This window comes from Panthera tigris, chromosome B4, assembly GCF_018350195.1.
Source record: "Panthera tigris isolate Pti1 chromosome B4, P.tigris_Pti1_mat1.1, whole genome shotgun sequence".
In the NCBI taxonomy this organism is placed as follows: Eukaryota; Metazoa; Chordata; class Mammalia; order Carnivora; family Felidae; genus Panthera; species Panthera tigris.
Genome location: NC_056666.1, coordinates 32,178,745 through 32,193,986, shown reverse-complemented (window position 1 = coordinate 32,193,986; position 15,242 = coordinate 32,178,745).

The following is a 15,242-nucleotide window of genomic DNA, read 5'->3' as shown; positions in this document are numbered from 1 at the left end:
CTCCTAACTGTCCCAAATCAACCAACAGGGACCCCCACACAGATCTGCCGTGGACCCATGCTGGCTCTTCAAACCATACCCATCCTGTGTCACTTTTCTCAATCCCTAGTGTCCATAAGTCTAATTTTGGAAACAAATCCATGCCTAGGTATTAATGGATAATAGTTTTTTAGCATTACTTCTTTTATGTGATATGTCTGCATTTAAGGTTGACACCAAGCTAAAGAACTGGAAACCTAAATCCTCCAAAGTGTTGGAGCTCAAGATCCTCAGGATGCCATCATTCATATCAGCCTCTTTTGAGAGGGAGATTTCCAGATTTAAATATATCTGGAAGAATAAGGGACCGATAGGGGAAATTTTGGCAAAAAGAAAAACAAACTTTTCAAATGAAAGTGAGGTTGTTTGCCATCTCTCTCCCTGTTCCAAGGACAGATGAAGACACTCCCCTGAGTAACCCAGAGAGACACTCTTTGTGGGGTCGTGTGCTCCAAAGAAGAATATGAAGCTCCCATGCACATGTCATGGGTTGCATGCAATGGTTTCATGTCTCTTGTACTCACTGATGCCCACTGAACTGTGATAAAGACTGACATAGTTTTCTGTATCAGACTTGTGACTCCAGCCCATATGAATAAAAGTGAATTCTGTAGGAAGCAGCCACCCAAAACTTCTCTCCCCAGAACAGATCATCATCTATGATGGAGCATTAAGGGTTAGAAGTTCAGAACAATTCCAGAGAGGTAAGTTTTTTAAAAAGGCTTATGAGGGGGAGTTGAATGAAAAACGATTGAATGTAGAAAGATTGGATCAAGGTGGTTCTAAGTGGAAGAAAGCAGATGTTGGAGGACTGAGGAGACCAGGAAAAAGTCAGAATGCAACACCACCAAGAAGTCATTCTTTGGAGGACTTCTGACACCAGAAACAGAACACTGAGTTCAAAACATGTAATCCAGGGGTGCCTGAGTGGCTCAGTCAGTTAAGTGTTCGACTCCTGATTTTAACTCAGGTCATGATCTCATTGTTCATGAGTGCCCTGTATTGGGCTCTGCACTGACAGCTCAGAGCCTGGAGCCTGCTTCAGATTCTTTGTCTTCCTCTCTCTCTGCCCCTCTCCCACTCACACTCTGTCTCTCTCAAAAATAAATAAACATAATAAAATAAAAACAAAATTCTATCTTCCCTTGTTTTACACAGACAAATAGGGAGCAGGAGCCTGGTGATACCTGTCTTGAGACTTCAAACGTCTAAAAAGGTGAGACAATAAATTTCTGTTGTTTTAAGTCATCCAACTTGTAGCATTTTATTATGGTACCCCAGCAAACTAATAGACTCACCATCAGAGGAGGCCTCACCCAGCCAGGGCTACATGGTGGGTAGGTCAGCCTGTCTCTGGGTCCCATACTGGCAAACCCACTCGCTTACCAAACCTAACACCACATTCTCCAACTTTGTCCTTTTTAACTTAATATTTTGGCCTGAATCTGTCCCACTTAGTTTAAATTATCAAATTCTTTAGATCCCCAGCAGGGTCAAGGGGTAACATTTGTTGAGAAACTTTCAGAAATACCAGTCGCTAAATACAGTATACCACAAATCTCCACACTGTCCAGAATCTCTTTGGGGACAAAAGTTATCTTTTCAAGAGCACATTTCTTGTCATTGTAAAACTTCCCTTGGTATTCCACACATTTTGCCAACAACACTGCTAAACGAAAAGTTGATGAAAGAAATAAAATTATTGAAATCAAGCAGCTGTTGAAATAATGAATGCTAACCACAACTGCCATACTGTGATATATAACTTAATCTTTAGGATAAATATATTATTATAACTGACATTAGGATAAAGGACTGGGTGTTTCAGAGTGAGAGTGAACCTTGAGGACAATGTGCAGTGTGCTGTGAACACCACAGAGAGTGGCAGCACTAGACGGGCAGAAGGCGCTCCTGCAATCCAATCAGGATCCAATCCACTTCTAAGGTCAGCTGCCTTTCCATTACACCAAACTGTTAATGGCACATGGTGAACAAAAAAGGCAGAAATAACTACCATGGAAAGCATTTCCATTTTACATGGCACATGACTTATTTGTAAAATGGGTGCCTCTCAGATATTCCTGCAAGCTCAAGAAGTGTGAGATGTGGACTGCCCAGGCTCCTGAAGCCTCCTGAGGCTGAAGTATCAGGACAAGGTGCAGGAGAGGAAACAAAACCTGGCAGCCCAGCTCCTACACTGACCACAGAGAAAGAAAACAGCAGGGAAATGTGAGTCCATTTGTCTTCTGCCAAATTTGAAGCCAATATCTACTCCTTCAGAAGCACCCTCCATAGCAAAGTGGGAAAAACTGTGGTTCATTGCTCTGGCCACAATGGCCCACTGTATCTCTACATCTCCAACTTTGGAAACAGAGCTCTTCAGGATTTTACATCTGGCTACAGTATGGGTGAAGTGTGAACAGCTGGAGAACAATTCTATTCATGTCTGGAAGCCACTCTTACCAACAGAATTACTCAGAAGCTTCTAGGGAAGCACAACAGACATGTTTCCCTAATTTTCTGTCTCCATGATAAAGACTTATTGGCAGCACAGCAGACACTTGTGTTCCACTTTCAGAGCTGTATATAGTTCTCAAATCAGTTTAGACCACACCTTGTGTGTTTTGTATACTTCAGCTTTTAAGAGCAGATATCCTTCCAAAAAAAAAAAAATGTTTGTTCAACCTTTCAGGAGATTAGGTAATGTCTTGAAAGTGGAAGAATAAAACTGTAACTAAAGTTTAAAATGCATTTTGCATCCTTCTCACTGCCCCCATCATTCCCTAAAACAAGAAGACATGTGGGAGAATCAAATGCTCCTCTAAAAAGCCTATGGGAGTAGTCCCTTAACTATCAGCTGGTTCCATATAGAGCTCATAATTTTTTTTTGAGAGAGAGAGCACTAGCAGGGTTGAGGGACAGAGTGAGGGAGAGACAGAGAGAGAGAGAGACTTAAGCAGGTTCCATAATCAGCACAGAGCCCGACACAGGGCTTGATCCCACAATCCTGGGACGATGACCTGAGCTGAAATCAAGAGTCAAACGCTCAACAGACTGAACCACCCAGGCACCCCCATATAAAGCTCATAAATGTTAATGCCTCATCTTCAGATGGATCTTAGCTGGGAGTTAGCACAGACTGAATTTAGACACTTCTTACTTTGAATCTGGCCTCTACCAGTTCTAAACTGTTTGATGTGATATTTAAACCTTCTGAATTTCAAATTTTTCATCTCTAAAATGCAAATAATAATATGTATTTCCAGAGGTTATTATGAAGTTAAATAAAGTGTATGACAAGTACCTACCTTCTGTGAGTTTGTGAAATGTAGCACTTGTTGGCCCATGCTGTAGTATCCTTGGAGAATAATTAAGCACAGGGATGATGACAGTGGTGATGGTGATGTTAAATGATTATATAGCATTTACAGCATGCTATGCACTGTTCTAAACCTTCATTGTATATTAATTCATTTAATCCTCACAATGGCCCTACAAGGTGTTCTACAGATAATGAAACCAAGACTCAGGGAGGTTAAGTCACTTTTCCAAGGTCACACAGCTAGTAAGCAGTATAGCCAGGACTCCATACCAGACAGTCACAAGGATTCCTTTGCAGGTAGTTGTTACCTAGTCTGCACTCTTAATCATAACACATGTTGCCTCATGGTTTGATGATAATCATAGTAGTCTTTGACTCTCAATTTCTCTTTCTAAATAAGGTTCCCTTTTCCTATTGGAGTAGAGAAGGTGGTGCAGTCAGTGGTCTTTCTCCAGGGTTCTGAATGATCTGTCCTCTCTTTCTTCCTCATCTGGAAGCCCTCCCCTCCCTCTCTGGGCTCCAACCACACTGGCTTCCTTTTGTTCCTCACACACAGCATACTCCCTCCTCTGCATGGAGTTCTCTTTTCTGCCTCCTTTCCCACTTTTTTTTAAAGATTTTATTTGTTTTTAAGTAATCTCTACACCCAGTGTGGGACTCGAACTTACAACCCTGAGATCAAGAGTCACATGCTCCACTGACTGAACCAGCCAGGCACCCATTTGCCCTCTTTTCCTTGAATACCCTGTATTCATCTCTCAGATATCAGCCCAATTGCTATCTTCACAAAGGAAGTCTTCCTGGACCTCCCTGACCAGGGGGACTTCCTCATGCATACAGCTCCGTGGACCTCTTCTAAACTGTGTTTGTCCATGAAAGTAGAGGCTGTGTGCCTTTTTTGCTCACCATGTGCCCATAAAGTCTGGTCAAATCCCACACATATAACAGGAACTCAATAAATAGTTGCTGAATAAATGAATGGAGCTTGCTCTGTGGTTGAAAGCGGCCAGCAATGTCAACCTTCTCATAGCTTGTAACTTACTTCTGCTGTTCCCACTGGGCTCAGAAACCTTCAGAAAGTTCTTAGAAATACAGAAAATGTCCTTCTATTGCAGTAGAGGATTTAAGGGTCACCTCTCTTTCATCATTCAAAATAAACTCAAAATACTATTAGTTGTAACCCTTAGAACACTATTGTAATAAATATTTAAAAAACAATATGCACATACACTTGAGGTCATATCCACACATACCTGTGGCCACACTGTAATCAACAAATCCTTGCCCAATCAAAATTAGTTGAATATTTGTAAATCCCTTACGAGAGAGTTCCCTAGAGGTTTATATTTTCTCCCAGCTTGTACTGTAACATTATTGGATTTCAAATCTCCTGAGCATGGTTTAGCTTGTAGCAGCCAGCAATTTACTGCTCCGGTTTAATTTGTCACATGCACGGCAAGAGAGAGAAATGAAATTCCTGTTAAGGAAATACTATGAACTTTTGCCTTCTTATATTTACTGTTCTCTTAACTTGGGGATCTTCAACTTGAAACACTTAGTGAGAAATTTGTTCTTAAGGACTATTTTACTTTTTATTCTATTCTTTGTGACGATCCTATTTCTGCCCATGGGGTGAGTTACTCTCTTATTCAATTACAGAGAATGTGTCATATAAATATTTTAACATTTTAATTAATTGTATTTTCATTATGCTTGTCCTGAGGCTTCCACTGCTAAGAGTAAAATGTATTAAATCTAAAAGAGAAAACCGGTGACTTCAATTAGTTCTTAAGTGAGATCAGTTTCAGTTTTAGACCAAAGAAACTGCTTTATTGTGACTGAGGTGGTACAGATAGTCTCTGTAGGGTTTATTCTAATGACAGTCAAGTCTCCTGGCCCCAAGTTAGCAGTATCTCCCCAACACACATACACACACAGAGTTAATGCCTGTCATTACTCTATTATTTCTTTAGTTCTTGAAGGCTTCCTGGCCTTTTAAAATACCACTTGAAGGTATTAAGCCTTATCAGTTCATAGCTTTGTTATCAGCTGACACCATAGTTGACAACCAGCTGAGAGTGAGAGCTTGCCAGGAATGTGACCCAGATAGGTGCCGGGACTGGGGGAGGAGAGAAGGGATGTCAGAAGGGAGAAGGAAGATGCTATGGGGGCAGAGGGAGGCTCTAGTAACAGCTTGGTGCAGGATGCAGCTGGCCTTGCCTACTATCAAGCATGTTTTGCTCAATGCTAGACTTCAGCTTCCTGGAAAGAAACATCCTGGCCCACAGAGCTAAGGAGCAAGACTCAGAGGAAGACCAGGTTGGAGAAAAGGCTCACTCAGCTGAGGACAGGAGTACAGATCCTGCTCAGTCATGAAACAAGTGTAAGTTTCTTACACTTTTCACACTGTTGACATCAATAGCCTCATCCATATTGACAATGCAATCATCTATGTCATCCACATAAAGTAGCTAACGATCGTATAATAGTACTGCATCCCAGACACCATTCTGAATGTTTTACATACTAGGTGACAGACAATGTGACTGGCTATCTTCTACAGATTAGAACTGAAGTTTAGAAAAGTAAAGTAACTCGCCCAAGAGCAAACAGCTAGTAAATGGAAGAAGTAGGAATTAAATAAAACCAAATTTGTCTAACTCCAAAGCCTAGGATTATAGCCACTATGCTTTTGAGATTCTTTGTTTATAAACCTCTTTAAAAAGCTATTATTTTACTTACTTACTATCAAAATATCCTGGGAAATACAGAGGATGTATGTGTTCTATTATTTCCATTTTAGAAATTAAAAAGCAAAGACACAAGGGGACATAAAATTAATCGCCTTAGGTCTGCAATCAACTGCCAGAGGACAGATAGAAACATGTTCCCCAGGTGCCCCTCAAGACTTCTTATAGAAGGCAGTGTATGTTCCTTTGCCTCCCTCCACAATGCACACCATACTTTTATTCATTTGCTTCTGTGTTAGCATTTGTTCTTTATCTACCATTGAGAATATATCTTGGCCAGAGATAAGCCTCCCTATCAAAACATGATCTACTTAATTTGTTCATGAATCCAGCTCTGTACCTTGGATACAATTTAGGTAAAACTCATTACATTAGGAAGTTTTAATCAGGGTAATGTGCAACAACCATGATTATTGTAAGCATTCCTGAGAAAGTCCTCCACTGATCATTTAGACTCAGGAAAGTCCCCTGAAGAAATGGAATAGAAGGCCCACAATGTGGCTGCTAACAAAGCCATCCAGCAGTTTTAACAAGTAACACTGGTTTTTTATTGACTTAAAGGGAAATGGAGTCAAGAGGGAAATTCCAATAAAATTGTAGGTAAGTCAAAGGTTTGTTTTTGTTTCTATGGATTAGTTCTTACACATTTCCTGTTACTAGACTTTTTTGGGTTATGTGTAATTTTAACCACAAACCTAGCATTAAGCAATGTGCACCAAAGGCTATTTCCTGATGAACTTGAGAAAGGTCAGAGGTTAATTGAGCCATGCCTGGTTAAAACACCATAAGCTTGAATGTGCAGCTTCTCACCTCAGCATAGTGCATTACAACATTATCAGAACCAAGGATGGTTCAGTGACTTAGTAATAAGTAGACACATGAAATGTCATAGGTTTAGAAAAACCAATCTAATTTGCTCTTAACTGTGCTACACTAAATAAGTGACTCACACTTCCTGAAACCTTAAGAAAACACAAAAAGGCTTTTGGTGTGAAAGTCTAGGCCTCACCAACATGACCTATGTCTCTGCATTCACTGCAGAGAACAGAAGCCACCTAAATTTATACTCATCATCAACTACACAGAATCATATCTGTCACCAGGCTCCAAGGCTGAATTTTACTGGGGAAAATTAATAACATACATTAACAAAAAGTCTAAAGGGGATTTAGCAGGGACCTCCACAAAAAAGGTACAAGATTCCACAGATTCCAGTGAAAAGTGAGTTTTGGAAACTGAATACATCTAAAAGGTCAAAGAGAACAGATTTTCTGAAACACAATTACTGATTTCCACGTAGAACTTCAGTTGAGATGATAGTAGACAAGGTAAGATAGAGAGAACAACTCAACATCTAGATATTCTTTCCAACATGTCTGTCTTGAATTAGCACAACTGCTTAGAGAATGGTAATGAGGAGTCAGGTGAAAGTAGCACTGAAACCCAGAATCATAAGGGGCAAATGACTGCTGGGGATAGGGTATTTACGAATAATTTACAAAAAAAGTTGAACTATGACAACTGCTATACAGATTAAAAATCATATTTCTCTTTTCAATTAATTGCTCAAGTTCCTTGTTTCAGCCATAATTTTTGAAAAAAAAAATAAAGAAAGAACAGACTGAAATGAAGTTTGTGCTAGAAGTACTGGGGTGCAAAGGGCTTTCAAACCTCTCCAGAGTCAGTTCAATGTATTCCTGAAACCCACATATCTGGGACAAGAGAAGAATGTGTCAAAAGAGTAAACTCATGAACTGATTTCTCACAGTGACAAACTAATGCAATGTCTTTGACAGAAGAGAGATATAGCTAAAGGAAGATTTTTGTGTTCCTGAGCATACTCTAAGACTTGGTCTATTCATTCAGAACTTTGGGGACAATCTTTCAAAAAGAATACTATCTTACTTTTCTTACTGAAATAAAGTTTGAGGTTTTAAATAAATGGAATTACCTAGTCTTTTAAAATTCCACCTTAACTAAACAAGTTCAAGAATGCTTGACAGGAGGATAGGGTAGTGATGGTATTCATATCTGGGAAGATAAAACAAAGGTACACAGTTTTTCTTGGCTCATATCTCTATATATTTTTACTCTTAGAATATAAATCTCTGAATCTGAAGGGAAGGATAGTGTTTTAAATGTTGCCTTTGTGCCCTGCTAGAGTGAGTTTTTTAAGAAGGAACTCTTTTTAGCCAGATTCTCTTAGTAAGTAAATTACTCAAAGAAGGCACTTTAGGAAACTCTAGTCTCACTCTATGACACTTTCTGTAGCAATAATTTGAGGTTTAGTTATATACAGTCAAACTGAGAAAGATCAGCCACACTGCCTAGGTCATGTGAACACTCAGGACTGCCCCACCCTGTGGCAGGTCCACACAGAATGAATGAGCTAACCAACATGAACCATGCATCCTGCTATGTGTCTGCCTTCCAAAAGAAGCTTTCTGTCCCTGATAAAATATATTTAAATAGGAATCCACTAAAAAAAATTTAAATAAAATTTAAAAACTTTAAAAAGAACATGTCCCTTAAGGTCAGCCAATAAACAGAATGTAAAAATGTATCTTTAAAAAAACTGAAAAAAATAGGCAGGAATATGCCAAAATATTGTAAGTGATCGCCCAGAAATAGGCAATATTTTTCTTGATGTTTTTCTTAAATTCCCATATTTCACACAGTGAATAAATGTTACTTTGAAAGTCATTAAAAACATAGCATACTAAACAAATCCAGAACTTCTAGTCAAGATGACATTTTAAGACCATGATTTGAACTCTCTCTGTTCCATATATATATATATATATATATATAATCACAGGTAATATTTTTAAGAGAAAATTAGAAGTACAGAACCATATTCCAAAGCAATAGATCAGTAGTCATAATGTGAAAAGAATCCCACATAATAAAAAAGGAAATAAAGAATGCAAACAGAAAATTTACAGAAAGATTCCCATAGTCTCTAATAAGGAGATCATTGTAAACTTGAAATATGATATCATTTCATGTCCATAATTTTGGCAAAATTTTAAAGTGTTAACATTCCAAGAATTGGCAAGAATTTGAAGAAATGAAAGCTCCCATGTTGTTAATGGTTGCATAAATTGATATATCATTTTTGAGAATAATTTGATGAGGTTTAGTAAAAGTGAAAATAGACATATTGGATGACTGGATGTGAACCCTATTACAAAGTATAACTCTGCCACTTATGCACAAGGAGACATGTACTAGATTGCTTATTGCTGCATCACTTGAATATTGAACAATGAGAAATAATCTGACTGTCAATAGAAAAAAGGACAAATAAATTGCAGTATGTTCATAAATTAGATCACTTGAAATAAATCAAAATAAGCAAGATATAACTGTATCAGTTACATATATACATATATACATATATACATATGTACATATGTACATATATACATATATACATATGTACATATGTACATATATACATATATACATATGTACATATGTACATATATACATAATATATTTATAATTTATTATAATTAAATATTATTAAATTAAATATAGTAGATATGGTAGATAAATTAAATATAATTAAATATTATAATTTATAATAAAATTAAACACAATAATTTGAATAAGAAAAGCAAGTCACAGATTTATATATGCACTATACATTAAGTATCTATGACTTGCTTTTGGTATGTAATGCATTACCATTTATGTGAATTTTTAAAACACAAAAAATAACACTGCATATTGAATAAATGCCAACTTCATAATACTATCTAGCTGTCAGGGAAAGAAGGAAATGGATGAAGAATAAATACAAAATTTCTCAAATATATCTCTGTAACGTTTTATTGCTAAACAAACAAAAAACTTTAAATATCCTAAACATAGCATTTTTTATACCTGGGTATTGAGCATATGAGACTGCATCTTTTTATTATCTGTACTTTTCAAAATATTTGATATACTTCATAACTTAAAAACATCATTAAGTGTCCATGGGATTTTTCAATTAAGACATCATTGTTTAGGGCACCTGGGTGGCTCAGTCGGTTAAGTGTCCGACTTCAGCTCGGGTCATAATCTTGCAATTCATGAGTTCAAGGCCCGCATCTGGCTCTGTGCTGACAGCTCAGAGCCTGGAGCCTGTTTCGGATTCTGTGTCTCCCTCTCTCTCTGCCCTACCCCCATTCAAGCTCTGTCTCTCTCTCTCTCTCTCTCAAAAATAAGTAAACATTTAAAAAAAGACATTGTTTAATTTTTAATTTTTTTAAATATTTATTTATTTTTGAGAGAGAGAGAGACACAGAGTACAAGTTAGGGAGGGGCAGGGACAGAGGGAGACACAGAATCCGAAGCAGGCTCCAGGTTCTGAGCTGTCTGCACAGACCTCAACTCAGGGCTGGACCTCACGAACCATGAGATCATGACCTGAGCCAAAGTTGAAGTCAGAGGCTTAACCAACTGAGCCATCCAGGTGCCCCAAGAGGTCATTGTTGATTTCAGCTGAATAAATTTTTGCAGTGGCACAGCAATGTCCATATTTCAGAGGTTAGAGGAGGAGCAGAGTTGAAATAAATGCTTGTTATTAACTTGGAGAAAACCCTTATATAGATATAAAGTGGCATGAAAAGAGCTGGTGGAGAAGGTAGGGTTTGGGGAGCTGGGAGGATGAGGGAGGCAATGATTAATCCCTGAAATTATGAAGGAGAATTGGATCTGGAGACTAAAAAGGAAGAGATAAAGTACTCAAAGTATTTGAAATGATAGAACAGTGGAGTTGATGCTACATAGTAGAAAAGATTGAGGTCATGGAAGGACTGCTAGAAATGAGAAGCGGAAGGACTCAAGAGTGTGGAATGTTCTACAGTGTGAAAGAGCAGAGGTCATAGGATTAAAATAGGGTAAAGGTGGGAAGGTAGGAAATTGTGGTCAGATAGCAGAAATCAGAAACAGAGCAATTCCAGATGATGTCCAGGTCTGAGAAAACACATAGTAAGTGTGGTTGAGTGGAAAAAGCTGCTGCTGAGGAGGTTATACTGAGTGGTCAAGGTGAGGGAGGGCCCAATATGGACTCTGGAGTCATCAGGACTGAACCAGGATCTGGGGAAGGGAAGAAAGCAGAGAAAGGAAGACTGAGCTACATGCCAAATGTCTCAAAGTAACTGACAGGTGGCGAAAAAGGGAAACATAGAAGAGGACATAGATGATCTTCCCCAACAAAGGTTCTCTGACATTACTTTTGCTCCCCAAAAATATGTTATTAGGGAAAGTAAACATTAGCAGAGGTGACTTTACCTCTGGGTAAAGCAGGGAGGAGCCCCAGAAGTATGTTCACAATAGCACATGCTTTTTCTAAGTTTCAGGGGGAGACATTTTAAGAGAGATAAAGTGAAGTTTCTGTCTCTTTCTACCCCAGTTTCCCCTCTGTCATATTACAAAAGTGTTGAGAAGACTTGCAATGACCATGGGCATTTTTGGCTTCTTATAAGAGAGATGAGTGGAGGATGCATTTAATTTGGATCTACAAGGACATATTTATATATTTTCAGTCACTTCTGTGTAGTTATTGCTACCCATCACAGGATAGTAACAGCTTCCAGCAAAAATCCTGCTGTCCATCCTGCCGACTTACTTGGCATCATGATCTAAGGGTGGAAGCCAGAGGTCTCATTGTTGTAAGAATGAGTCCCATGGTGCTCACTGAGAAAAACTGAGAAACAATCTTTGAAACAGATGGAGGCAAAAGCTAGATGTGGGAAAATTTTCAAATCATCTGATGTGTAGAACTGTAAATTAAGGAAATGTAGTGAAAAAAGCATTTTAGCAGCATGTTGTGGGTTAGTGTAATAAGTAAATTGTTTTCTGCATTTGTAAAGTTTGTGGTATTTGTCAGCTTTGGTAAATTTGTGTTTTGTTTTATTTTTTCATTCTAAATTATCATTCAATTTCATACCTAATTTTATATTCATAATTTGAAGAGGGCCCTCCAAAATCGTACAAACTTCCCCCAAATTTAGATCATTTCTGGTGGTTAAAAACTGGATTCAAAATAATAATGAAGAGTCATTAAGAATTAACTTTGGTTCTCCATCTTCAGTTCACAAGATTTTATCTTTTCCCCAAAGAAATGTAAGATTTAGCCAAACATCATTTATTGTATTAAAATTTATGTAATCTCTATTTTCTTAAAATGTAATCCAAAGACCAAGAAATGAGACCAAAATCTTGAATACAGTGATTCTTGCCAAGTTTAATGACCTCTTAATGGTATGAGATTTTTCCATGATTTTATATTTCTATTTGCTTTTTTATTATTGTTTGGAAAAATTGTGCAAAACAAAAAAAATAGTATTAATGATAATCATAGCCTTTTTTTAAATGGGGATGCCAGAATTCTGCTCATTATATAATGACCCAAACAATCCTGTAAAGCACCATGTCCTTACAGAAATAATCCACAAGTAAGAGGCACAGGATCTCACAGTCCACCTACACATGGAAGAAATTAATTCAATCCATACAAAAAGGGAAAAACAACTGCAAAACTCACATGGAATGGAAACCCACTCAGCTCTGCATGTCATTCTTCAATGGAAAACTGAAATAGCCTCGGTAAATGATGGTCATCTGACTTGTAGAAATATTCTTTTACTTAATGTCAGGCTTTCCAAACACCTAGCCATTCAGACTATAGATTTGTATTAGAATATTCCCTTTAACAATATTGTTAAATATTGTTTATTTACAATCTCCTTGTCTTTCTGACAGACATCCCTGAATATTTTAAAGAAATCTTTTGAGATAGTTTGGCCTATCTTCTTAAAATGTTTTGTTATTTAAGAGAAAGCAATGACTTGCCTACTCAAGAAAGGTGTCAGCTACTCATTGTTTTCATTCTCAAATTCTCCAGTGTCCTTTCTGCAAAGCACATTGGAACATAAAACTCACCAGAGCCTACCTTAATAACCTTCCCCATCTGCTCTCTGCTCTCCGGGCCATTGGTGAAATTTGCTGCTATGGGTGGTGAAATTTGAAGAGTGCCAACAAAACCTGCTCTAAGACAAGGAGCATTTATTGAACAGAATATTTTGTCTAAATGCTCTTTGCCGCCGTTTGTATGTGGAATGAGAGGGAGTACATGTCAGAATTTACTAACAACTGGGAGAATTGATTTTTATTTTCTCTTGGATTTCTTTCTTTCTTTCTTTCTTTCTTTCTTTCTTTCTTTCTCTTTATTTATTTTCTTCTTTCCTTCTTCCCTGTCTTTCCTTCCTTCCTTTCTGTACACAAGTAAAAACAGAAATCAGTGACTTGCTTATTTCTCCAAATTACAGATCATTTGCTTTTCAAAATTAATCCATTTGTGGATTAATAAGCCATATCACTCAGGATATTTGACAGTGACCAAAAAGGAAATTAGATCTTAGGACTGGATAAGACCTAAAAGGCCATTTGTTCTTGTGATTGCATTTTACCTAAAAGCTAGAAGAGGCAGAATTTGCCATAGACTGCTTGTAGCAGCAGACTCCAAGACCTCTAATTTCCAGGTTATTTGGTTTTCCCATTATACTAAGCTACTCCTTGTTAGTTAAAGTTAAAATTAATATTTATATAATTTAAAAGAACATCTTACTTATATTTTGTATCAGTTTGCCCTTTAAGAGATAGGTAATCTAATTATATCTCTCTAGTCTGGCCCCAAAGTATCTTCCATTCTCACCTCCCACCCCCACCCCTCTACAATCCCTGGCTTACTCATCACCCTCAAACTTTCCTGATACTTTCCAGCTTTGGGGATTTACTCAAGCTTGAAACTTCCACCACTTTCCCTCCTGTTCTTTGGACTAGGCAAACCCCATTAGCCACTCCAACTGTTAACTAATTCCTGCCTCCACAGCCCTGCAGATACCTGCTCCCCTTGTGACTAGATCTGGATTATGACTGGATTCACACTGAATCTATAATATCATATGGAACTCTTTCTTGGCCCCTTTGAACTATTCTTAGCACTTGGAGTTTTATTTAACTTTTTCCATATTTATGTCTTAATTTCTCAAATTGGAAGTCTCTTAAAGACAGACTTATTTTTGACATAATGCTTTGAATTTTCCAGAAAAGTGTTTAGTACAATTCCTTACTTATAACAGGTACTCAATAAATATTAATTAATTCAACCTAATTTGTAGGATAGATGGATGTAAATTAATACATATCCATGCATAAATCAGTGAATTTAGATCTACAAATTCCAAGAAAAAAAATCTTTAACCTGAAATGTATCCAAACAGAATTCTATTTATCTAGTTTTGTTTGTCTATCCCTGACACTGATTCTAATGATCAGGTAAGATCCACTCACTCATGGTATATATATTTAGAAATATCTGGAAGGATTCTTTAGCTCATAATGTTCCAAAGATGATAAAAGATTTTGTTGAGAATACCTGAACACACTGTGTATAGTGAGAATCATGACAAGTAAGTAGGCATATTTTCATATAATGAACTATAAAGGATATATGGTTGTTCTGATATGAGTTCCCATTTTTCCTGGTTAAGAAACTACTGATAATCCTCCCCAGCATAGCTAGAGATATCACTCTGTTTGGATCTTCTGAAGGTCCCCCATTTCTCCTATGCCACAACTGTTGCACTAGAATATTGTTTCTTGCAAGGACCTGTGTAATTAGCATTAGACTTTGTTTATGTGCTTACTTTAAGAAAGGGTAAGTACAGAATCCTCACCAAGTTTACCAACTGCAGACGATTCTGTAGATGCCATTCAACACTAGCTGTGGTTGGTTGAGATTTCAGGTGCTTCTCCTCACTGAGGTTGTGGGTCTGTGTGATCTTCTTCATGGCTGCAGGCTCTCCTGGGATCAGAATCTTCCTGCCTGGTAGCTGTGGGAGGCAGGCCTTAACATCCCTTTAGTGAGAGATCCCCATATGCAGACACGAGTTCAGTGTAAGCCTCCTCTGCAACACAACTACCCGGCCCCTGGGAACAGTAGCTTCAGCTTTTCCTAATCACTTTTCACCCAATTTTGTGTGAGCTTTAAGTCAATTCAGAGGAAACAAAGGGCCATCAATTTTTGTCAGGCAGGTGACAAAAACTCAAAATGCTTGAATAAATTTGTCTCT